Source organism: Oryctolagus cuniculus, chromosome 2 (assembly GCF_051225735.1).
Source record: "Oryctolagus cuniculus isolate XC-2025 breed Fujian yellow rabbit chromosome 2, ASM5122573v1, whole genome shotgun sequence".
NCBI lineage: Eukaryota > Metazoa > Chordata > Mammalia > Lagomorpha > Leporidae > Oryctolagus > Oryctolagus cuniculus.
Genome location: NC_142868.1, coordinates 106983114 through 107008618, shown reverse-complemented (window position 1 = coordinate 107008618; position 25505 = coordinate 106983114). Strand labels below are relative to the sequence as shown.

Here is a 25505-nt window from a genome sequence, read left to right as displayed (position 1 = left end):
CATTCTAATTTCTGTTCTACTTTGGGTAAAAAGGCCCTTTAAATTAACTGACATGTCCCAGGCATGCCCTCAGCTTTTGTTTTTAAAGATTTATTTACTTATTTGACAGGCAGAGTGACAGAGACAGAGAAAGATCTTCCATTCACTGGTGTACTCCCCAAATGGCCAGAATGAAGTAAGGAGCTAGGAACTCCACTGGGGTCTCCCATGGGGTCTCCCACGGGGTCAGGGGCCCAAGCACTTGGGTCCTCATCTGTTGCTTTTCCAGGCACATGAGCAGGGAGCTGGATGTGAGGTAGAGCAGCTGGGATGCGAACTGGTGCTCCGACACAGGGATGCTTTTGTAGCAAGTGGTGGCTTATCCTGTGTGCCTTATCCTCCTGTGCCACAATGCTGGCCTCATGCCCTCAGCTTTTTTTTTTTTTTAAGATTTATTTATTTATTTGAAAGGCAGAGTTACACAGAGAGAGGAGAGGCAGAGAGAGAGAGAGAGGTCTTCCATCCACTTGTTCACTCCCCAATTGGCCCCAATGGCCAGAGCTGGGCTGCTCTGAAGCCAGGAGCCAGGAGCTTCTTCAGGGTCTCCCACATGGGTGCAGATTCCCAAGGACTTGGGCCATCTTCTACTGCTTTCCCAGGCCACAGCAGAGAGCTGGATCTGAAGTGGAGCAGCCAGGACTAGAACTGGTGCCTACATGGGATGCCGGCTCTGCAGTTGGTGGTGGCTTTACCCTCTAAGCCACAGCTCAGGCCCCTCCCTCAGCTTTAACCTAATCTTTTGGAAGACTAAAAAATTTCAAAAACAACAACAACAACAACAACAAAAACAAGACCAATAAAACAAAATTCTCTTCACAGATGCTGGAGGCTAACGCACAGTGCTCAGTACCCAGGAGGAGGTGAGCCCAGGAAGATCCACATCTACTGTAATGACTGCAGGTGCACGCTGAACCTTGTCCCCGTCCTCAGAAGGTGTCCCTCAGCCCTGTGGCCTGCTCCTGCAGGGAGCAATGGCAGAATGAGGTCACCGCCCTGCACCTGACACACACAGGCAAGAGCTGGCGCAGGACCTCCTGCAGCCTCCCGCAGTGAGGCTGGACTGAACGGAGGGTCAAGGCGCTGCATTTATAATTCTTCATGAACAGCTGACATCCTATACTTCTCCTGGTCTACAGTTGCCTTTCCCAAATTTTAACCATCTATTCATAAATGATATTTGGGCAGGTAGAAAAATGTGGCTCACTAGCTACATGGTGGGCCCATTTGCTCAGAGGCAGCTCTATTGTCACAGCAGGTGCAAGATAATGTATGGGGTTCTAATTGTTAGGATGTGTGAATCCCAGTCAGAGTGCTTTTAGAAATTCCCCATGGGCCTCCTACCCAATTCATATACTAATTATTGTCCCTCCCTTCTGAATGCTTCCCTGAAGAACAAAGACACCCAACCACCTTTGTCAGCACTAGGAAAAGAAGTGGGGAATTTCAGCTTTTCTCTCTTGGGCCTTGGGCTCCTGCACCTGTGTGGGAGACCTGGAAGAAGCTCCTGGCTCCTGGCTTCAGAGAAGCCCAGCTCCGGCCGTTGCGGCCAATTGGGGAGTGAACCAGCAGATGTTAAGACCTTTCTCTCTCTCTCCCTGCCTCTCCTTCTCTCTCTCTGTAACTCTGCCTTTCAAATAAATAAATAAATCTTTAAAAAAAAAAAAGTGCCACAAAAATCAGCATTGCTAGTGAATGTGTTTCTCCAAAGTGATCAACCGGGATTCTCCAGGATTAGAGAGTGTGTGTACAGAATGGCCCCCTTGGCACATGACCCCTGTCCCTTAGGGTGTCGTTTAAAAGTGGATGGCTATCGGGTGATTGCTGACGTCATAAATAAGAGTGCCAATTGTCAAATCAACACCGGGAGTCACTGTGTACAGGCTCCCCACGTAGGATCTCTGTCCTTAACGTGTTTTACTATGAAACTTAAAAACAGCACTACTAGTCGAACAATACCCTATACCTTGTGCGGTTGTGTGAGGGCAGCCTGTTGAAATCCTTGCTTAGCATATACTATGTTGATCTTCTGTATATGAAGGTAATTGAAAATGAAACTCGATGAAGGGTGAGATGGGAGAGGGAGTGGGAGACAGGAGGGCCGCGGGAGGGAGGGAGGTTAGGGGGGGAAGCCACAACAATGCAAAAGTTGTATAAATAAATAATAAATAAATAAATAAAAAAGTGGATGGCTAATATTTGGGGAGCTACCTTCATGGAAATTCAACTTGAAGAACAAGTACAATAATCCTGTCCACTTGCTTTTATTTTTTAAAAAAATTAGGTTCAGAGAGTAGACAGCCATCCCTTCAACTCCATTCATTCAACATGCAATTCTGAAGAATCTACTGCAGGCAGCACCAAACCGTGGGCTAAGAAGCTGGATACAGTCCCAAGGCTACTGGTAAGGAGCTCCTGATTTTTCAGGGGTGAGGGGTGAGCAGAGTCCATTATCTAAGATGCAGCAGGGGCAGGCACTGTGGCGCAGTGGGTTAAAGCCCTGGCCTGCAGCACCTGCATCCCATATTGGCAACAGTTCTAGTCCCGGCTGCTCCTCTTCCAATCCAGCTCTCTGCTATGGCCTGGAAAAGCAGTGGAAGATGGCCCAAGTCCTTGGACCCCTGCACCCACATGGGAGACCCAGAAGAAGCTCCTGGCTCCTGGCTTCGGATCAGCTCAGTTCTGGCCGTTGCGGCCATCTAAGGAGTGAACCATTGGATGGAAGACTTCTCTCTCTGTCTCTACCTCTCTCTATAACTCTATCTTTCAAATAAAAATAAATAATAATAATAATAATAAATAAAATAAATCTTTAAAAAAATTTTAAAAAATAAAGTGCAGCAATGGGGAGGTGGAGTTACAATACTTCTGTGTGTGTGTGTGTGTGTGTGTGTGTGTGGCTTGTGACTGGAACTGTGGGGGGCTGGACTGGGAAGTAGGCAGGGGAGAGCACGAGAGAGACCCAGGTTATTGACAGTCTTCATTCTGAAAGTGGATGGATGTGCGGAAGTAGGCGCTGGGCGCTGGGCGCTGGGCCCCAAGTCAGCAGCACACAACATCCCAACACCTGCAGATGGAGTCCTGTGTACAAGAGGGCACCAGTGTCAGAGGGGACGCCAGGGGATCATGCTGAGGGTCTGCAAAGATGGCTGCCAATGTGGAGAACAGAAAGATGTGCAGAGGACGGCAAAGTGGACAGGCGCTCACCAAATGAATGCACCAAGCTCCTTCAGCAGCAACAGTGCGCGGCTTCCACTCAATGTTTCCTTTAAAAACAGTATCACACTCTCTAGAAGCCGAAGCCCAAGAAACACGCTGTCCTCCAGAAGCTGTAAATGTCACTGTCCCCATTACAGGAGAGTCTGTGGAAAAGCACAGGTGACATCCTCAACAGATTTGCAAGCCAGTTAAATAGCACGCGCCCAAGGCGCACAGCTGGGAAGCCAGGGCTTGCAGTAGCAAATAACAGAGGCAGCCTCCTCTTCAAGGGACAGAAACCCAAACACAGGAGCCTTGATGCTGTGAAAGTTTTGGCTACCAAACACGCTGCTCCAAACCAAATGGCGTGGGATGTGAGCGGACTTCTTTGGCTTCAGGAAAACCTTGAATGTCTATAACACAATCTGAGTACATCTGATCTTTATTAAGCAGTCTACCTGTTGTCCTTTTCACTTCTTTACTTCGCATTTGTGTTCTCTTTTTCTTTTAAGATTTGTCTGTTGGACAGAGAGAGACCAGGAGTTTGGAACTCCGTGCAGGTCTCCCGCCTAGATGGCAGTGCCCAAGCACTCGGGCCATCTTCTACTGCCTTCCCAGGAATGTGCATCAGAAGTGGAGTGGCTGGGACTTGAACTGCTGCTCCAGTATGGGATGCCAGCAGCACAAGCAATGGCTTAACCCACTGCATCAAAACACCGGCCCTCTTCTTTCTTGCCACTGAATTTTAGGTGATCGCTTTACCTTTCTATTGTTTTTTTGTTGTTGTTGTTGTTTTTGTTGTTGTTGTTTTTTTTACAGGCAGAGTGGACAGTGAGAGAGAGAGACAGAGAGAAAGGTCTTCCTTTGCCGTTGGTTCACCCTCCAATGGCCGCCGCAGCCGGCGCGCTGCGGCCGGTGCACCGCGCTGATCCGATGGCAGGAGCCAGGAGCCAGGTGCTTTTCCTGGTCTCCCATGGGGTGCAGGGCCCAAGCACCTGGGCCATCCTCCACTGCACTCCCTGGCCACAGCAGAGAGCTGGCCTGGAAGAGGGGCAACCGGGACAGAATCCGGCGCCCCAACCGGGACTAGAACCCGGTGTGCCGGCACCGCTAGGCGGAGGATTAGCCTAGTGAGCCGCGGTGCCGGCTCTATTGGTTTTTATGCTTTGGTGTTGAGTATGCTGGAAGTCACGCTCAGCCCAGCACACTGCAATTACAAGCCAGGCAACCAGTGAGCTCTGGGACAGGCCTAGGCTGGGTTTCCAGATTTTCATTATTTCAAATTTCAGCATACAGGTACAATAGATCTATGAGGACAAAATCCCTAAGAATCTATATGACGTTAATCTTGCATGTCATGCTGGCTTTTTCTGTGAAAGAATTCTTCTAAAACATCTCCCAAGAGAGTGTATTATGTAAAGCAGCTTCTAGAACCATCCATTTGTCAGTGTCCACTGCAATATTAAATTATTCAAATTCACACATCAGAATTTGCCAAATGAAAGTAAATTCCTTTAGTAAAGCAAATGAAATTAAATTCCATTAGTCAAGTAAATTTCAGTTTTGAAGTGTTTTCCCTATAAATATTATATGTCCAGCATTATTTTTAATAAACTGAAATATATAAAAATGTCTTCAAGATTTAGAGCATAATGTACTAGCTTTCAATATATTTTACAATACATTTTTGATTCTGTGGTTGTAGTCGATTGAAAGAATGATCTACAGCACTCAACAATTTTATGCTACTCAATGCAGAGTTCTTAATACCAAAACACACTTCACACAGCCTGAAAGTTTCCGTGCTGAACAAATATCAACCATTTGTACTTTAACAGCACATCAGTGTCTCTTTCCTGGGTACCTTTGCCTTAATTCTAGAAAAATAGACTAAATTGTTTAAAAGTTATTTTGTTTAAACTTTAACGTGAGCCAGTGACACTAATGTAGTCTACTCTCTTAGGGAATCGGGAGAGTGGTTACTCTTGGGTGGAGACAGTGACCGAGAAGGGGCACAAGCAGGGTTTCTCGGGTGCTAGTAATAATGTATTTCTTGATCAGCTAGTTACACCAGAAATGTGTGGCTTACGGAAATCCATCAAACTGTACATCCAAGATCTATTTGCGCAGGTGGCATTGGCAGAGGATTTCGTTAATTTTTCCATGCAGCCATCTTCACAGTGGTCAAGAAAACACGCTGGTGAACTCACTGCCTCCTAGCCAGAGTAAGTCTGACCTCTGGACCCAGGGCCCACCACACCACGTGGGCACAAGACACGCAGGACGCACACAGGCATGTTCAGAAAGTAATGAAAACGGAGCTCAGGACTCCAATCTTTTTGAGGGAAAAGTACGTGATGGGAGAAGCTGAGAACGACGTCCTTTTTAGTGTTCTTCCCTCCCAGCGAATTGCACCTGCTACTGTGCATTTCTGGCTTAGGGATTATCAGGGAAAGGCATTCCCCTGGCCGGTTTTGCATGTGTTAGGAAAATCTCTTGTACCATATTTAATTTGCAATCTGGGGGCATGCTTGCTTCTCTGAGCTCTCAGAAGGTACTTTGGGGGATATTATTCTGCCATAATCTTTTTTTAAGTATTTATTTATTTGAAAGGCAGAGTTTCAGGGACAGAGACAGAGACAGACAGATCTTTCATCTGCTGATTCCTTTCCCAACGTGGCTGCAGTGACCAGGGCTGGGCCAGGCTGAAGCCAGGAGCCAGGAGCTTCATCTTGGTCTCCATGTGAGTACAGGGGCCCAAGCACTTGGGCCATCCTCCACTGCTTTTCCTAGGCCATTAGCAGGGAGCTGGATTGGAAGTGGAGCAGCCAGGACTCAAACTGGTCCAAGCCGGCGTCACAGATGGTGGTTTTACACCCTATGCCACAATGTCGGCCCCGAAGTTGATGGAATTTGTTAAATAAGTATACATGGAACAGCAGGAACACTGTCACAAGAAAGTAAATGCGGAGAGAGAGAGAGAGAGAGAGAGAAAGAGAGAGAGAGAACAGGCTTGATGGCCTTCAGGTTTGAGAGAGAGAGAGAACAGGCTTGATGGCCTTCGGGAGAGAGAGAGAGAGACAGAGAGAGACAGAGAGAGACAGAGAGAGAACAGGCTTGATGGCCCTTTGGGTTCGAGAGAGAGACAGAGAGAGAGAGAGAGAGAGAGCAGGCTTGATGGCCTTCGGGTTCCAGTCCAGTCTTACCCAGAGGCATCACTCACCTGAACACCTGTGTGCTCACCACGTTTGTGACCGGGAGGTTCTCCTGGTTGCAGTACCCATCTCCCATTCTACAACCACAAGCCACGGGGCCCACATACAGTCACCATTTTCCCCACCCTAGACACTGTCCGTACCAATGAAGAAAACAGTATTTAGAAATACAGACTGACCACGCTAGGCAGCTTAACCTTATCTCTCAAGAAAGATTTGCTGAGCAACGGCACAGGATAAATGAGAGCAGTGCTTAACTACCTTGTTACACCACCAGTCCTTGTTTTCTTCCAATGCTGCAAAGAAATAAACTCGATTTCTCCCCAAGCCCCAGTTTGGACTTACTCTCACCACAGAGAACATGCAAGCTCCTGGGAAATCTATACTCTGGGAGGCAAACTGACCAACGTAGGTACGCCTTTCAGTACAGCAAGGAACGAGTGTCCTCCAAGCAAAGTCCTCTTTCTGGGTTGAGCAGGGACCCAGAGGACAACTCCCAGGCCACATGGCTGACCACAAGGAACATTCAGGGGCCGCTGCTTCGGCGCCCCAGGGACGCGATAACTCCCAAACCAAATGTGCACGCCACTGGCAGGATCACTCCACATTCCTACATCAGAAACTCGCCTGTCATTTTTCATGCAATATGAAAGTACAAGATTCATTCAATTAAGTGAGAGACTGACCCACATGGAAATTTGGGGTTAGGTGAGTTAGTTTAATTTTGCCAATAGAATACACACATGCTACACTTGATTATATTCCTGGTGTTCTGCATTATAATTATAGTATATAATTATATATTTCTATACAATTATAATTGGGTTATATATTCCAAGGTCCTGTGGCTCAGGATTCTTTTAACTACGCCTTCAGGGGCATATTACGCAATATAGTCTGAAGCTTTTCTTCTACCACTTCTGGTTTTACACCTAATGCTGTACTTAAAAGTCATGTGACAGAATTGGAAAAACTCCAAACCAAAAATATGAACTTTGCTTTCTCGGTGGGAATATGAGACAGTGACACGTAGGTTGTTCCTATGGTATGACCACGGTATGTTTCAACTCTGTGGTGCAAAGTGTAGAATGAGAATAAGAGTGTTTAGCTTTTTATTTTCTTTATTTAAGAAGCAATCACAGGGGCCGACGCTGTGGCGTAGTGGGTAAAGCCACCGCCTGCAGTGCTGGCATCCCATATGGGCGCTAGCTCAAGTCCTGGCTGCCCCTCCTCCCACCCAGCTCTCTGCTAGGGCCTGGGAAAGCAGTAGAGGATGGCCCAACTCCTTGGGCCCCTGCACTTGCATGGGAGATCTGGAAGAAGCTCCTGGCTCCTGGCTTGGGATCTGTGCAGCTCCAGCCATTGTTGGCTTTTGGGGAGTGAACCAGCAGATAGAAGACCTCTCTCTCTCTCTGCTTCTGCTTCTCTCTGTAACTCTTTCAAATAAATAGCTAAATCTTTAAAAAAAGAAGAAGAAGAAGCAATCACATTGCTTTAAAGCACACATCCTGGACATTTTCCTGTACTATCAAGTCATTTTTTTAAACTCTTTCACCTTAAGTGGTTAATGCAGTAATTAATTAATGGAACGTGGCTGGCGCTGTGGCTCAATAGGCTAATCCTTCGCCTTGAGGCTCTGGCACACCAGGTTCTGTCGCGGTCGGGGCGCCGGACTCTGTCCCAGTTGCCCCTCTTCCAGGCCAGCTCTCTGCCATGGCCCGGGAGTGCAGTGGAGGATGGCCCAAGTGCTTGGGCCCTGCACCCCATGGGAGACCAGGAGAAGCACCTGGCTCCTGCCTTCGGATCAGCGCGATGCACCGGCCATTGGAGGGTGAACCAACGGCAAAGGAAGACCTTTCTCTCTGTCTCTCTCTCTCCCTGTCCACTCTGCCTGTCAAAAAAAAAAAAAAAAAAAAAGAAAAAATTAATGGAACCCTCTGAATATTATTATAATGCACCAAGGACGGTCAGACCTCGGTATTGACAGAGGAATTCTTCCAGGACCCCAACGGATACCAACAGCACAGGTGCACAGGTCATTTATTTGCATAGAATTTGCATAGAACCTACGCACACCATGCCTGTGAAATCACCTCTACACTACTTACAGTACCTCATACAAGGAAAACACTATGTAAATAGTTGTTACAGTGTATTGTACAAATGCAAAATCTATTCAATATAGATAATAATATTTTTTCCAAATATTTCCCATCTGCAGTTGGTTGGATCCATGGATGTGAAAACCATGGATACAGAGTCAATGGTACTCACTCAGGCTGAGAACTTCATTAACTCAACCCTCCCAGGTACTAATTTTTAACATAAGGCAGAAGAGGATGCTTTTTTTTTTTTAACTACACAGTGACCCAAAAGGGAGAAAGTGTCCTTTGACAAATGAAAATTATAACCTACCTACACATGGTGCACATATATTAATCTATTTTTAAAAGGAAACCAGGTTGCACTTGTCCAGCACCCACTTACTCATCAATTATTCAAAAACTTACCTAAGGATCTAGAGGATAGAACAGTTTAGAAAATGAAAATTTCACCTTCTCTCTATAGAGATGAGAGGGCGCCGTGTCCCAGGGAAACCGTGACCTGTTCTCCAGGAAGGCCCGAGTCACCTATGCGTCGGAGTGGCCTGAGACATGGCAGGCAGCTCAGTCTCAGGAGTCCAGTGGGCAGCCCTGGGCCAGTCCCCCTGGACGCTCAGCTGGAGGTCGCTCTGCTCTCGGGAGTTAATCTCCACAGTTAAAGTCACCTCTCCAGCCAGCGGCTGCCATCACATTTTCAAATACGCACACTACACACTCAACCACAGAAACACACCTACATAAAAGCAAACTTTCCATATATGTGCCCTGCAGAATACCTTCAGAGCAAAATTTAAACTCTGAACAATTTTTACTTGCACCCCATAACCCACATGGAATATGGAACATGCAACTCTCTCGGAGATAAGCAATGCTGGAGGAAGGATGTTCTTCTCCCAGTCTGATCTTGTTCAACCACTGTGAATCCCAACAACTAATGTTCAGGTTTCCTAACTCAAGGTCCCACGCTTTTAAAAGTCAGTCCTGTGGCTGCTGCTGTGGTGTAGCGGGTAAAGCCACCGCCTGCAGTGCCGGCATCCCATATGGGCGCCGGGTCGGGTCCTGGCTGTTCCACTTCTGAATCAGCTTTCTATGGCCTGGGAAACAGTGGAAGATGGCACTGGCCCTTGGGCCCCTGCACCCGCATGGGAGACCTGGAAGAAGCTCCTGGTACCTGGCTTCAGATTGGCGAAGCTCCAGCTGTTGTGGCCATCTGGGGAGCGAACCAGTGGATGAAAGACCTTTCTCTCTGTCATCTGCCTCTGCCTCTCTATAACTCTGCTTTTCAAATAAATAAATAAATCTTTAAAAAAGAGACAATCCTCTTTTTCATATGGAGATTTCTAATGGAATAGATTTTTCCCAGATTTAAAATAGAACTTACATAGCAAGATTCCTCTTCATTTGATCATACACTTATTTTGTAATTGGGTTAACTCTAGCACTTAGAAAACAAGTGCAACTGTACGTTTTTCCTACCCATTTGTGGCCAGTAGTATAAATATAGTTTGTTAGCACATAGCAGTGTTCTTACATTTCAGAAAAGTCCCCCTTACATTTTCAAGAAGTTACTTTTCACATTTATTTCTGAATAGTGAAAGCCATTAGATTATCTAAGAGATTCACTCTTCCCCAAATTTAATTTACAGCTAAGTCATTTTAGGAATTGCAACAATTACCAAAATGCAAAAACCTCTACTTGAAAAATCTGTATAATCTGAAAACGGAAAACCAATTGTTTTAAATTGAATCAGGCATTTTCCCTCTCAGGGTCAAAGCGTGGAAGCAGCTTGGAGTAGAACTTAATGTGTGAATTATAAACTCCCGAAAATAGAGGCTGCTCATCAAGATCTGGCAGGGTTTTTCTTGATGGCATATTCTCTGATGCTTTAGCCAGTATATTTCTAAATGTCCCAGGAGACTGCTTTCTGAGCCCGCTCACTTCACCAACCCAATAACTCAAAGCAGGCGGATAATTCCCTTGAATCTTAGCCTACATTTTCCCTTGGAAATTTCATGTGATATGACACCCTCCATTCCAGCCAGAATTTCATTCTAATACTGACTGCCTGGATTTCCAAATGCCGTGGCCCACTTTTAAGTGGTGGGGTAAGCCTTTCTTCTGCTCCCAGGTTCTGATACATACACGCTTTCTGTCCACAGGGCTCCCTTCCGTCATTCACGTCCTTGGCCGAGGAGTTGGTCTCTGTCCACATCTGGCGAGACACACAATGGAGTAACCCCCACTGCTCTGTTGAGTGCGCTGTAGTCTAACAACTCAGACTCCAGACACCGAAATCCAGACTCAATCCCAGGTCTGCCAAGGCACTTCACCTTTCTGAGGCTTCCTCTTCTCATTTGTGAAATGGGGATGATACTAACACCTGCCAGGGTTGTGGTTAAAGTGCACTTTGACCATCCATGTAAAGTAAACGGCAGGGTGTGGTGCACAGTACTTGCCCATCAGTTGCTATCATTCTTCTTTGAATTACTTAACTCTTTCCTGGGGCTGCCTAGGAATAAGCTTGTAAGTATGTCAGGATATATTATTACCAATTTTAAGGAACCCCAGCACCAGAAAACATCTTGGAGAGGACTTGATCTAAGTTTCCTTTCATCACCCTAAAAACAGAGCTCTGGGGCAGGCCAAGATTCCTTGGTCATTGCAGGGGCACTGGCCAGCAGCTCTCCTTGCTGCTTTGCTCTCTAAGAAGGTCCATGCAAAGCAATAAATCCAGCCATCACACCGTTAGCGATTTCAAGTCCATGCACGGCTTGAATTCAGAATTCTTTCCTACTGAAGACCCCAGGGCTGGCAGAAGCAGGAAGGGCACAGAACAGCTCTTAGAGAGTGTTACCCCAGACAGGGCAGCATGCACCCAAGTCACTGCCATCAGCAGCAAAATTCCTCCCCCAAACCAGACCAGCCAGGAACCGGAAGATGACCCAGAGATGACAGCAACATGACAACAGCGAGGACTTGGCTTCTACCAAGTGGCAGGGCTAGAACTGATGTTGGTGCTGAACCAGGCCATCATCTCCTGTGCAAACTTAGGACTACCAGGCTCACCTCTCTCGCCCTTTAAAACTATTTCACCCATAGGGTAGGTTCCAAGTACATTGTTTGAATTGTAAGCATGCTCCATCAATATGGAAACCAAGATGGGGCGGGGTGGGGTGGAGAGTTTCAGATCAGTGTAGATACCAGGTTTGTTCAGAGGTGGAATACATCTCTAACTCTCCAGCACTTCTGCCTCTGCGCGGTGCAGGTACCAGCGGTTCACACACAAACCTCTCCAAGTAGCAAGGAAGACTTCCAGAAAAACCGCAGCCTCTGTGAAACTGAAAGTGTGAAAATCCATTCCTGGGAGCTCATCTTCCATGGCCCATCCAGTCCTGGCCCCGATGTCAGCAGCTGGGGTTTAACACTGAAAACGTCTCTGTAAATATGCACCTGCCCTTCGCTGATTCCAAAACCAGGACCCCAGTCCCTGTAATCACCTCTTTTACAGTCATTTGTGAATTTCATCCCAGAGTTCTCTTTAAAAGGATGAGCTTTCAACTTTCAATGATGAAAAACATCAAAATTTAACATACACCTTACCATGAGGACACCATCTGTTGAATAAAGTACTTAATTCTGTTTAAGCAACTACATTTTAAGCTCATATGAAAGCAGATCCAGAAAGGGTAAAAACATCATTGACAGAGAATAACACAATATACTTAAAGAAAAAAAAAACTACATCTAAAAGACTATCTTTATTATCACACATAAGACGTTTTTATTCAAAATATCAGGAAAGATGCAGCAAACCCACAAATTAATTAAGCTTCCCAGAGGACAAGTATCTCCAAGTACTTATAAAGCAATTCATCATTTATTTACCCAAGCAGGAGGTGCAGAAGCGTAAGAATGAGAAGGCAAGCACTTGAGAAATGCTTGGACAAATTCTAGACCTAGAAGATAAAATTTCAGTTGGCATATCACACGTTGAAGTCAGCTCAGAAAGAAAAGAGCCCACAAACCAGCATGTGCATGAATTTCTCAGCAGTCCTTCAACTGCTTAATTAATCTTGCTGGCCAGCTTGGCCCCAACCTCCTAGATTCAACATGGGTTCCCACCTCAGAATATTATCCTCATCAGAAACGGAACATAGATGATCGATTTCCTTCCCCCCCGCCTAGTGTCATTCACATATTTTCAATTGTTACATTATTTCACCTTGCAATTATCCGGTCTATATATCCTCAATTCTTTACTTCATAGCTACATGCACCACATAATAAACTCACCAAACACTGGTTTCTGATCTCCAGGAACAGTCTCCACCTTTCTTCTAAACTCCGAAAGCTCGGAAGCCTACTATGAGCAAATGTTCCAATCACAATTTCTACAAGAGACTGAGCTGCAAACTCCAGATGCGTCAACCACACCCAACCAAAAACGCAAGACACTACTATGCACACCTATTGCAAAAAGGAGTGGACCAAGAACCTGGTCTTTTATAATCTCACTGTGAAACTCAAGGCAACCCACCTATTTATTTTAGGCTTTTCTCCATGTTGACCACAATATCCAGTCACCACTACAGCATTAGTACAACTAGCAAGGCGTCTAGGGCTGTAAAAAATTCTATTTGTCAGTTCCAGAAAAATGATGGGGTGGGGGGAAGAGGAATGGATGGAGATTGGTTCAAGGCCACACATCGTGTTTCCCTTTCAAAGTAGTGCTAACCCTGAACCTGCGGCAGCAGGAAGACATATAGCACAGCACTTTATTGGAATTCTTTCTCAGTCATAAATTATATTTCAAAATGGCCCAAAAAATGTCTATCAGAATTTAAAAAAAAAAAACTGAAGGTATCAAGTAACCCACAAGGGGCTTATTTTTTTTTTTAAAGTGCAGAAAGTACTTTCAACCCAAAATGTGTGGCAAGCCCGCCAAGGACTCCCGCGCGCAAACAGATGGTCTCCGGCGTGGAAGGCCAGCCAGCCCCCTTCGCGGTCGGAACGCACAAGTCCAGGAGACCTCGGCTGCCTGCGCCTAATAAGGTTTGCCTCTCACCAAGTTGTCAGCAGGTCACCTCTCATCCCCAAAACAAAACAAAACAAAACAGACGACAGGTCCCCCCCCCCCCCCACCGCCCATGCAAGCAAGCATTGTTTTCCCCACCAAAAGTGCTTCTCAGATTACAAAGCGGCTTCGAGAAAGTTTCAGTTCTACAAAACAAATACCGTACCGGGAGAGTAGACCTGGAAGGCAACCGCAAAGTCTCATTTAAATTCCTGGAAAGCACAGCCTCTCCAAAAAGGACTATTCAGCTCGCTTTAGAAGGCATCCCTCGCCGCGAACCACGAGTTTTTCACTCTGTCCCCTAGCGCCGACACCATCAAATCCAGACGACGAGGAAGGACTAACCCGGGACGCAAGAACCCATCAAATGACCACTCTGCTCACAGAGGGAAGTCAGACAGGCCACAAGCGGAGTTTTCTGCCCAGGGCAGAACAAGAGACACCAGGTCTCGGTTCCTACTGCCGCTAGCCACGAGAGGCACAGAGCATCAGAAATCAAGGGCAAACTGGAAACCCCAAGAAGTGCAGTTTTGTGTTGAGGGTAAGTTGAAGAAAGGTGATGAAAAAAAAAAAATCTTCACTCCCTTCCAAAGTCAAAATAGCTGAGTTCCCCCAGCACAGCTCAGGCTCCCTGTCACCGAGCCTAACTCCTCGTAGAGCAGCGCACAGGCTGCGGAGACAACGAGGAAAGCGTTGCCCACCCTGCCCGCCTCCCTTACCTGCCGTCTGCCCACGCCGCGCCCGAAGCGCACAGCACCGCTGTGCTCCGCGCTCCCCCGGGCCGCGCCGCGCCGCGCCAGGAGTGGGAGACGTGCGTGTCACATTTTATTCCCCGGCAAGCCAGCCGCTCGCTCGGGCGCGCGCACTCTCACGGACGCCCTCTGGAGCAGGGACAACCCCCCGCCCCGGTCGGGGGCGCCTCGGAAGTTGGGGGCTGCAGACTCCCTCCGAGCGCGCGGCTCCGGTCCTGCTGCCAGCGACCCCGCGCTCGCGTCCCGGGCGCCCAGCGGGATCAGTCCCCCGAGCCGAGGCTGCTCCGCACAGCCGGCAGCTGCAGGCGCGGGCGGCGGGGCGCGGCGGGCGGCTCGGCCTCGGAGCCGGCGCGGGGCTGCGCTCTGCCCGGTGCCGCGCACCTCATTGTTCCTGGCATCGGCGGCGGCGCGGGCGGCTGGAGGGACCAAGGCCCCCCAGCTCCGGGACAAGGCGGCGGCTCCCGGCCTGGGCGCGGAGGCTGTGCCGCGCCCCGCCCCCAAGCTGCGCGCACCCCCTCGCCCTCCCCTCCCCCGTCGTCTCCAGCCTCCCCCCTCCTGGCCTGGGCTCACCTAGCGGGTGGGCAGCGGGCACTGGGAAGTTGCACTGCCCCCCTCCCCGCGCCCTGGGCCCGACAGCTCGGACCGCGGGCGAGCGCAGGCGGGGCGCCCCCCGGCTACGCGCCGAGCCCTGCCTCTTGCGGAGAGTGATTGCAGACTTGGGCTGCGTGGGGCGGCGCGGTTGCCTAAAAAGGCATGTTTCTCCCCAGCCGCCGCCTCCACCCACCCCTAGTTCCTCCGTGGGTTACCTGCACAGCCCCTGCCTGGCACCGCGCCTAGCACCCGAGTACCACTGGAGTCCCCGCTGGCAGCTGGGATGCAGGAATGCGAACGGGCTGTGTATAGAGGGGAGGAGAGCCCGGGAGCCTGGACCCGCGGAAGTCAGTCTTTGTGTCCCCAGCTCCAACACACACCCTCCCGCAGCTTCCAAGGCCCGGCTACCTGCGCGCCAGGCAGCGCCCAGGAGGCGGCCGGGCGGGGCGCGGGGCAGCACAGCATCCTCCCCGGCCCGCTCTCTCCCTTTGTTCCACCAAGCTCGCCCGGCTCCGCGCTGCCTCCGGGCCCTCGCTCGCCGGAGCTTCTCCAAGGCGTCCGAGGATTGAAGATGGACCCGGGAGCGGGCCACCTTCCACTTGGGAAAGGCCGTGCGCCAAGCTCGGCGATGGAGCTCCAGGGAGGCCCCCACCTTCCCACCCCTCCCCACTGCTGGCCTCCAGCCCGGAGAGGGACAGGAAAGTTCTGTGGGCTGAGCCACCCAGGGCTGCCCGCGGGGCACGTGGTGAACCAGCGCCCCGGGCCGGGCAGCTGGAGCCCGCGGGCGGGGCCGTGGCGTGCGGCGGATCGGGTGTCAGTCTGCTTGCGCGCGGAATGCGCATTTGTCACCGTTGGACTCCGTATTTTCTCGAGGTAGTGGCAGCTGGTCTTGGGACCCGAGCTCGCGCCGTTCTTTGTTAGCTGGTAAACGCGCTCCTCTGAACTTGGGCACGTGCGCACGGTCCTCTTCCGGGCCTCAGAGCGCTGCCGTTCGGGTTTGAGGGGCGGGAGCAGGGGAGCCAGGTTGGGCTGGGTGATATTCCAAGCCTTGGCTATCCCAGAGGGACTGAAGTAGGTCACCCGCCACCCTCGGTCCCCCGCAGAACGCTCGTTTCGGTGACACGGATCCTTCCCTGAACGCGCTGTTTAAAAATCCCCGAGAACGTTCCTTTAACTCATTGGGGCTTTTTAGACGAGGACAATTGCTTATCCAATTCAATCAGCTTGCATTCAGAGCCTACTATGCGCTCCGGAATACCGGCTCCGAAGTGGGCGAACTTCCTCAGGGAGTTCCCAGGAAAATCAGAACAGCACTGGAATTCAACGGAAACCGACGAGTGAAAGTCACTGGGCTCCATCTCAAGTGTGGGCTGACAACGCTCAGCATTTCCCCAGTTGTGTTAACGTTTCTGACACTTGGAATTTGTAGAACTGCCCGCGGAAACAGTGTGTGTCTAAACAGAACTAGAGACCACAATCATGAAATACAGTAAAAGTCCCCCATACACACACACACACACACACACACACACACACACAGTGACCTAATGGAAACCTGCAGCTAGAGGGGCGGGGGTGTGCAAGCTGCCGGAAGTCCCTCCCCTTACCTCAGAGGGGCCTTGAGCCCTTCTTAAGCTCTCAGGGTCCCCTCTCGCCTTCTACAGAGTGGCTTCCAACAGTACTTAGCTTCCAGGTTTGCTGTGGGAAGCATATACAGTGTATTAAAAGGGTCTCTTGGGGCCAGCAATGTGTCCTACCGGGTAAAGCCGCTGCCTGCAGTGCTGGCATCCCATATGGGCGCCGGTTCGAGTCCTGGCTGCTCCTCTTCCCATCCAGCTCTCTGCTATGGCCTGGGAAAGCAGTAGAAGATGGCACAAGTCCTTAGGCCCCCTCATCCATGTGGGAGACCCAGAAGAAGCTCCTGGCTCCTGGCTTCGGATCGGTGCAGCTCCAGGCGTTGCAGCCTATTGGGGAGTGAACCAGCAGATGGAAGATCTCTCTCTCTCTCTCTCTCTCTCTCTGTGTGCATCTCCTCTCTGTGTAATTCTGACTTTCAAATAAATAAATCTTTTTATTTTTAAGTGTTTCTCCTAGTGCTGTAAAGTGGGTATCTAGCAGATTTCCTTATCAGTAAGAGACTGGTCATGCTTACAACACTTTACCTTGAAATTTAAAACAATGCATTTTCACACTTCTCATGGTGTATGTGTGTTCTATATACTTTCTGTTCCCTTTTGCATAAATGCTGCAACAGTTGATGTCTTCAGTACCTTAAATACATTTTAATGAGTTAAAGAAGAGAGGCCAAACGATTAACTGTATGCTTGTAGAAAAACTACCACCTTAAGACAAATATGCAAATCACTGTTGCAAAATTCCAGGTAGAGTGTGTGTATTATTAATAGTCAAGGTGGTCAATGCAGGGGGCTGGGGGCTAAAATGACTTAATCTATTGCTTCCTAAGGAAATCAAAAAGCCACTTGATAAACCTAAGAAAACAAGACAGAAGAGTGTTTCTGTCAAATGTAAAGGTAAACAAAATATTTGACATCTTTTATTTTAATTGCTCGCAGGAACCCTAAATAGGAGATTATTTATTGTAGGCCTATAGGTTCGTGAGAAATTCATGAAATACAAAATAAAAAAACAACAGCAAAAGAATTAGCTTACTAAGACAAGTAGAGAGCAATCAGAAATCCACTTCCTGCTATCCATTTGCACATTTGCTGATAAAAGTATGGATTCCTTCCTTCTTTGTTCGCTTCCTTCCCTCCTTTCACAAACAATGCTGCCCCAGTACCTTACCCCATGGGCTATGCGTTCACAGGGAAATCCCTTCCAGTGTTAGGGAATTGCAGCATCGCATTGGTGCACAGCTAAATCCGGAAGCTATCAGCCAAGAAGCACTTGGGATGCTGCAGAGGATGAACAAACAGTAAACGTTTTCTAAGTGTAGCATTGCGGAATCTATTTTCTTTTTCTATGGGAAAATAACTTTATTTCATTGTGGGCCACAGGCTGGCGTCCAGTGTCAGGAGACCTTCTGGAGTGGTTTCGGGGGGGCAGTTGAAGCCCACCTTCTCACTCAGGAGAAGGGCTGGGTATCGGTGAAGCAGGGGAGACAGGTGCTGGAAGTGTTTCTGTGGGGCATTTTAAAGGGACTAGACTTGTGGACGGAGTCAGGATAGATCCTCTTAGCTGTCTTGTCCTCTGCATCTTCATCTTGGTCACCATGCCCTCAGGTTCTGCCCTCACCTAGAGAAGATACTGATGAAGAGGCAGCTCTTGTCTGTGCAGGAGCCCTCAGTGGCCTTGAAGTCTGAGTCCAAGTTTTCATACCATGGTAGGGGTGACAGGGGAAGAGAATTTCTGTCCCATTCACTAGAGTACTCAATGTTCACAATAACGCATGCATTTTATAAAGATTTATTTATTTTATTGGAGAGTCAGCTTAGGGTTGCACTCAAAAATCCGAGCTCATTTACAAACATTCACAAAGGTGTATCACTTCACAGATTATGTTAAGAGCTTTCCAGGGACTGGCTGTGCTGGGGCATAGAGGGTTAAGCTGCTGCCTGCAGTGCCAGCATCCCATGTGGGCACTTGTTCCAGCCCTGGCTGCTCTACTTCCAATCCAGCTCTCTGCTGATGTGACTGAGAAAGCAGCAGAGCATGCCCCCAAGTGCTTGAACCCCTGCACTCCTGCACCCACTTGAGAGACCAGATGAAGCTCCTGGCTCCTGGCTTTGGCCTGGCCCAGCCATGGCCGTTGCAGCCATTTGGGGAGTGAACCAGCAGATGGAAGACCTCTCTCTCTCTATCTCTCTCTGCCTCTGCCTCTCCCTCTATCTAACTCTGCCTTTCAAATAAATAAATCTTTTTTTTTTTTTAAAAAAAGGACATCACTTAAAAAATGTTTCCTATCCGTTATCTCATTGGATTTTCTAAAATCTGAATGATGGCGTTAAGGTGTGGGAGGGGCTTCAGGGCCATTGACAAGTCAGTCACTCTGCCATTTCCTAATTTGGTGATGTACTGATTACATCTAATCACTAATATTGAAATTTTTAGATTGATTGGTTGATTTAAAAAGGCTGAGAAAGTGTGAAAGCAATCTTATGTCTGTTGGTTCATTCCCCAAATGCCTGCAACAGCTGGGGCTGGGCCAGATGGAACCCTAGTCTGCCTTGTGAGTAGCGTGAACCCAAGTACTTGGGCCATCGTCTGCTGCCTTCCCAGGTGCACAAGCAGGCAACTGGTGTGGGAGCGGAGGAGTCAGGACTCAAACCAGCACTCCACTATGGGATGCAAGGGGCTCAAGTGGCGGCTAAACCGATGTCACCACGATGTTCACCCCAAACATTTTAAGGCCTACATCCAAAGTCCTTAGTAATAATTCATTTAGTCCTCAGGACAAGCACTTTTTTTTTTTGTCTTTCATTTTCAACTTTTATTTTGATAAAATTTCAGACTTACAGAAAAATCACATAAATAATACCAGTTTCCCAGGCTCCCCCTAAGACCTACACCTTCTTTCTATTTAGCTGCTTCCCTGAACTGGTGGGAAGTAAGTCGCACACATCATGCCCTTGGACCCTAAATACGTCATTTCCTATCCTAGGAACAGGGACACGCTGTCACAGACGAGAGTTCAGTTATCATCATTAGGAAAGTAGACTGATACAATGCTATTACTGAATCTCAGAATTTTTCGAACTGTTACCAGCTGTCCTTCCAATGTCCTTCATAGCAAAAACAAAACAAAACAAAACAAAAAAAGCAACAAAACAAGACAAAACAAAATGCATGCTTGTGCAGTGTCTGACCCGGGGCTCCTCTGTTATATTTAGCGTTTGTGCATCCTCGATCTCTGTAACTTGGAGCAGCCCCTCGGTGCCTTTGTGCTATGTGACCTTCACATTTGTGCGGAATTCAGACTATCTATTTTGTTAACTATCCCTCAATTTGGGCTAGTCTGTTGTTTTCCATGATTTGATTTGGAATAGACTCCAATTGTGTCTGTCTGGTTTTTTTTTTCCCCCTCCTTGGCTTTTTCTTTCTCCCAGCACATGTGATGTTTGCTTTTCCCATCCCGGGTGAGGTTCACTTGGATGCACACAGTGACACTTGGATGCCTGGGTGAAGGCGGTGGCTGTTCCTGCTGTGACATGCTGCTCCTTTCCAATTCAAAGGGAATTCCTGTGGACATCCTTTGAGGCTCTCTCTCCTCCAGCCCTCTCTCTGGAACTTCTTTTTATCTCAACCTGTAGGTCCTACCTGTAGGGTGACAGATTTGCTACTGTCAGTTTTCCTCTATACTTGATGGTTGGCATTTTTGCCCCAAAGAGGAGTTTTCTTCTTCCCAATGTAATGATTTAATAACAAGCTGTGGATGCAAGGGTTCCTATTAATCCCCTCTGAAGAGGAGGACCCTGAAGGGCTGCAGAGACAGGAAGTGCATCGCCCTGGGTCAGGTCCCCTGGGCAGGATAAGGACTCTGAAGTGGTTTCCCCATGTGTAAAATGCAAATAATGGTCTCCTCTCTTGGGGCTACTTGGAGATAATGACTTCAAAGTGCCTGTGGCAATTGAACATCTGGTAATCATTCAACAAACAACCAAGAGCTGCTATTTAAAGAATGGGAGTAGGCCCATTTGGTAGATCAGGAAATCTGAGCAGATGATGTTCTGATTTCTATCATATCCATGCAACAACAATTTGTTGAGGACCAGTTGTCCATCAGGTTCAATTCTGGGGTCTATGGACATAGAAGTCAGTGTCAGAACAGGTGTTTGCTCTCGCTGCCTTATGTTTTTTTCCAGGTAAGGGATGGAACCAAAGATGCCCTGTGAACCAATCACATGTAACCAAGTAGCCCACCTGCTGCTCCCCTAGGACAGCAGGCTCCCAGCAGGGCACACCCCAAGCTTGTCCTCTTCCCACTCTTACGCTCTCCCACGTGCCTCTGAGTCTCTGCGGAACACAAGTGATGGAGTCTCGTCCCCATGCTGCTGAAAGCTCTGGACACACACAGAGCCTGTGTGTGTTCTCATTTGGTTGGTCTTTGTTTATTTCCACCCAGGAAGAGACTTGCCAGAAGGACGTTTAATTCCAGTCCAAATCCTTGAGAGGACGTGGAGATGCACTGGAGACCAGTCAAATAATCTCTATTGGAAAAATAGGCCTAAGTGAACAAATAGCCCATATGCGATGCTTCTTTGATTACCTTTTCCAAGGCATCTCCCTAACAAGCTGGCAATGTAATTAATTAAGACCCACCTGACTGCTCAGTAATTTTTCCCTGATTAGCACTGCAATTTCTTATCATCTCTCACAAAACCGTAATCATTCTAAGGTGAGGCAGCCAGTGCAGACACACAATTACAGCAGGCTAGAAATCACCATTGCATCTCAGCAGTCGAAAACCTACTGCAATTTTATTATTTTTTAGACAAGGATAGAAATTGCACAAAATACCTTTAGCTATAGAAACTAATGGACAATAATGGTACTAAATTAAGAAACATCAGAAGCGTGAATACAAAAGTGAAAACTTGGGATCAAATTTAAAAACTGCATGCAGTTTTTCAAAAGAAATACTAAATTGACTGATGCTTTCCTGTTTAGCTCAAATTATTCTCCTCAACATCTTTCTATATCTTATCTAACATGTTTTAAAAGCAATACATGTTTCCCAGGAGTGTTTTTTCTTTTTTTGGACAGGCAGAGTTAGAGAGAGAGAGACAGAGAGAAAGGTCTTCCTTCTGTTGGTTCACCCCTCAAATGGCCACTACGGCCTGTGCGCTCCGCCAATCCAAAGCCAGGAGCCAGATGCTTCTCCTGGTCTCCCATGCGGGTGCAGGGCCCAAGCACCTGGGCCATCCTCCACTGCACTCCCGGGCCACAGCAGAGAGCTGGCCTGGAAGAGGGGCAACCGGGACAGAATTTGGCCCCCCAACCGGGACTAGAACCCGGGGTACCGGCACCGCAGGCGGAGGATTAGCGTAGTGAGCCGGCCTCCAGGAGTATTCTTACATCATTGGGTTTGATTATAATTTATTTATTAAATAACACAATTTAGATAGCCATACATTTCTTAATTCAACAAGCAACAGAGCTCCCCTCCACTAAAGTTACCGAAATAAAATGTGTTATGTTTCAAACATCAGTAGCTTTAAATTTTTGAGTGATTTGGCTAAGGGAAGCCAATTACCCTGGGACGTGTCACAACATCAGAGGAACGCATCAATCTTCTGTTCTTTTAATGCAGCTGTAACTTATGGTCACAGTAGTGAAGAGATACGGTGCATAATTTGTTCTGAAAAGGTTTATACTTCTTAAAACTTACCTTTTTTTTCTTTCCAGTTCCTATGGTTTGTGGAGAGTGCTCCTGTTTATTGAGTCAGTGAGGGACAATAGAAGAAAAAATACACATTAGTGATTTTACTTTGATAAAATCCACAGGACGCTTATATTAACAGAAGAGCATTCTTTTTCTGATATGCGTGTTACAATTTATACAGCTGCATGTTAAAGAACACTTCAGTTACATACATTACATACAAATTTTGGCATTTATATTACAAGTTTTGACAGCTAAGAATAACGTTTACATAAATGCGTTAATGAACATGCCTGTGAAGGTTTTCCTCCAGGTGTAAGATTTCATCTCATTTGGGTAAATACCAAGGAATGCAATTTCTGGGTCACAAGGTATTAGCATCTTTAGTTTTCAAAGAAATGGCGAGACTTTCTTCCCGGTATGGCTGTACCACTTCGAAATGCCAGGAGAGATGGACCATCCTCCTGTTGCTCCACATCCTTGACAGCCTTAGATTTTGTCAGGGCTTTGAATTTTATGCGTTGTATTTTTTTCAGTTTTTCCATTTTTAATTTTAATTAATTTTAACAGATTCAATATGATTTGTAAATAGAAGTTTGAGAACGTAATGATATTCCTTTCCTGCCTCCCTCCCACTCTCCTTTCTTCTACCTTTTTAATTTTTGAGATAACATATATGAAATTTATATTACAGTAAAAAGGCTTAATATTTCACCAAATAAAAAAATTAACAAGTAAAAAGCAAAAAGACTGTACCATAGTGGGATTATGCACGATGACTATAAACAGTAATTGATGTATAAATGAAGGTTTCACCCATATACAGTTTTTTTGGGTCAATTAATCATTCATAATTTTTTTCAATGAAATAGAACCAATGAAATGTAACATCTCGGTATTTCCTGTGTGGTTACAAGATAATGATTGAGTTCATTTAGACTTTAAGTCATTTCCTCTCTACAGTTTATGCACAGGAATAATTTTATGCAGATTTCAATGCAAATTATTATACATTACTTTTTTGTACTCTATTAGTTACCACAGATGAGGGAAAACATATGGTAATTGTCTTTTTGAGACTGGCCTATTTCCAGTTGCATCCATTTTGTTGTGAAAGACAGGATTTCTTTCTTTTTTTATGGCTGAGTAATATTCCACAGCATGCATGTACCAAATTTTCTTTATCCTGTCATCATTTGCTGGGCCTCTGGGTTGGTTCCATATCTTGGCTCTTTTGGATTGAGCGACAATAAACACAGGGGTACTGATCACTCCTTTATTTGCTGATTTCATTTCATTTGGGTAAATTCCCACGAGCGGGATGGCTGGGTCATATGGTAGGTCTATTTGCAGATTTCTGAAGAATCTCCATACTGTCTTCCACAATGGCTCCACTAGTTTGCATTTCTATCAGCAGTCAATTAGGGAAACTTTCCCTCCACATCCTCTCAGGCATTTATTGGTTATTGATTTCTGTATGAGAGCCATTCTAACTAGAGTGAAGTAAGCCTCACTGTGGTTTACATCTGCATTTCCCTGATGGCTGGGGATTCTGAGCATTTTTTTCACGTGTCTAGTGGCCATTTGAATTTTCTCTTTTGAAAAATGCCTGTTCAAGTTCTTTGCCCATGTCTTAACTGGATTGTTTGTTTTGTTGTTGTTGAATTTCTTGAGCTCTTTATAGATTCTGGATGTTAATCCTTTATCAATTTCATAGCTTGTAAATATTTTCTCCCATTCTGTTGGTTTCCTTTTCACTTTGTTGAGTGTTTCCTTTGCAGTGCAGAACCTTTCTAGTTCAATATAATCCCTTTCATCTATTTTTCCTTTGATTGCCTGTGCTTCTGGGGTCTTTTCCCAGAAGTCTTTGCTTATGCCAATATCTTGTCAAGTTTCCCCAATGTTCTCCTCTAGTAATCTGATGGCATCAGGCCATAGATTTAGCTCCTTGATCCATGTTGAGTCGATTTTTGTATAAGGTGTAGGCAGGGTCATGTTTCATACTCTGCATGCAGAGATCCAGTTTCCCAGCACACTTGTGGAAGAGACTGTCCTTTGTTTGAGGGTGTCCCCAGGGTTGTCTGTAGGTCGACTGGTGGCTTTCCACAACTGGGGAAGCAGGAGGCCTCTACGTGTGGCCCATGAGCCCCAGGATCCTCAGACCCTCTCAGAAAGGGTTCCTGAGGTCACAGTGTGATTTCTCAGCATAGTCCCCACCTTAGTTAAATTCTCACTTTCTTGAGTTTCCATTACTGGCAGTCAATTGTGGTCTGAAAATGTTAAAATGAAAATTCTAGAAATAAGTCCTAAATATTAGATAAGTTATTCCAGGACAAGATTATACTTGTTCTATTATTATTGTTAATATCACTGTACCTAATTTATAAATTAAATTTTATAAGAGGCATGTATGTACAGGAAAAACATAGTATATATAGGGATTCATACTATCTGCAGTTTTAGATGTCCCTGGGCTCTGGGCTGCATAAGGGGGAAACACTGCAATGCGGCTTTCTGGCTCTCCTCTCCTGAGTGTACACTCACAATTTCTCTGGCCTGTGTAGCCTGTGATACTGCATCAGGCTGATCACAGAACAGCTCTGAGCATCCACCTGCCTTACAGTGTTTATTACGAATTTAAGTGAATTGAGTATTTTTAAATGTCCCCGTTCTAATTTCACATCTGGTAAACATGTAAGACACAACCCGCTTACATGAAAGTTCTTCAAAACTCTGTTTTCAAGAAGGAAAAGAAGTGCTGAGATGAAACAGCTGGAGAATTGCCAGCCCAGGGGGTCAGCATACACTCCACCAAGAGAGCGTCCTAAAGCAGAATGAGGACCCCCCGCTCATGCACAATGGCCCAAGCCACTGGATTTGTGCTTAAAAACCCAATGTAGGGTTTGTGCTTAAAGCTTCCTCGACAATTGCCAACAACACTTCCAAAAACAATTGCCATTAGGGCTGGCAGGAATTGGCTCTCCTGCTTTGTTCCTGTGTCGGCCACCGCTTCGGCCTGCTCAGGGCCTTCCTACCTGGCCTTTACTCCCTCCTTCTCTCTGCCTGGTGTCTCCTGCTGCCTCCTCCAGTTTGTTTCTTCTCCTCTCCATGTCTCGGCTCTGAGAAAATGTAGTGATACCACAAATCACGTTAATATTCCTTTTAAAATAGGCCCTCATGGAATATAGTGGTTT

The 25505-nt window shown here is 46.9% G+C and overlaps 1 protein-coding gene across 9 annotated transcripts in view; it reads right to left on the bottom strand.

Annotated features, from left to right (window-relative positions):
* Nucleotides 1-15515, bottom strand: part of ST6GAL2 (ST6 beta-galactoside alpha-2,6-sialyltransferase 2) — a 76056-nt gene extending 60541 nt beyond the window's left edge. For 2 of the 9 annotated variants that reach the window (XM_008253013.5, XM_089327428.1), the window contains exon 1: nt 14346-14854. The gene's annotated coding sequence lies outside the window, so the exon portion shown is untranslated. Of the gene's footprint in view, nt 1-10694; nt 10765-13792; nt 13930-14345; nt 14860-14948; nt 15101-15184; nt 15344-15377 lie in introns of those variants that run through there. The other 7 variants (XM_089327427.1, XM_017339285.4, XM_051834815.3 and 4 more) reach the window with 7 other exon arrangements.
* Between the last annotated feature and the right edge of the window lie 9990 nt (nt 15516-25505).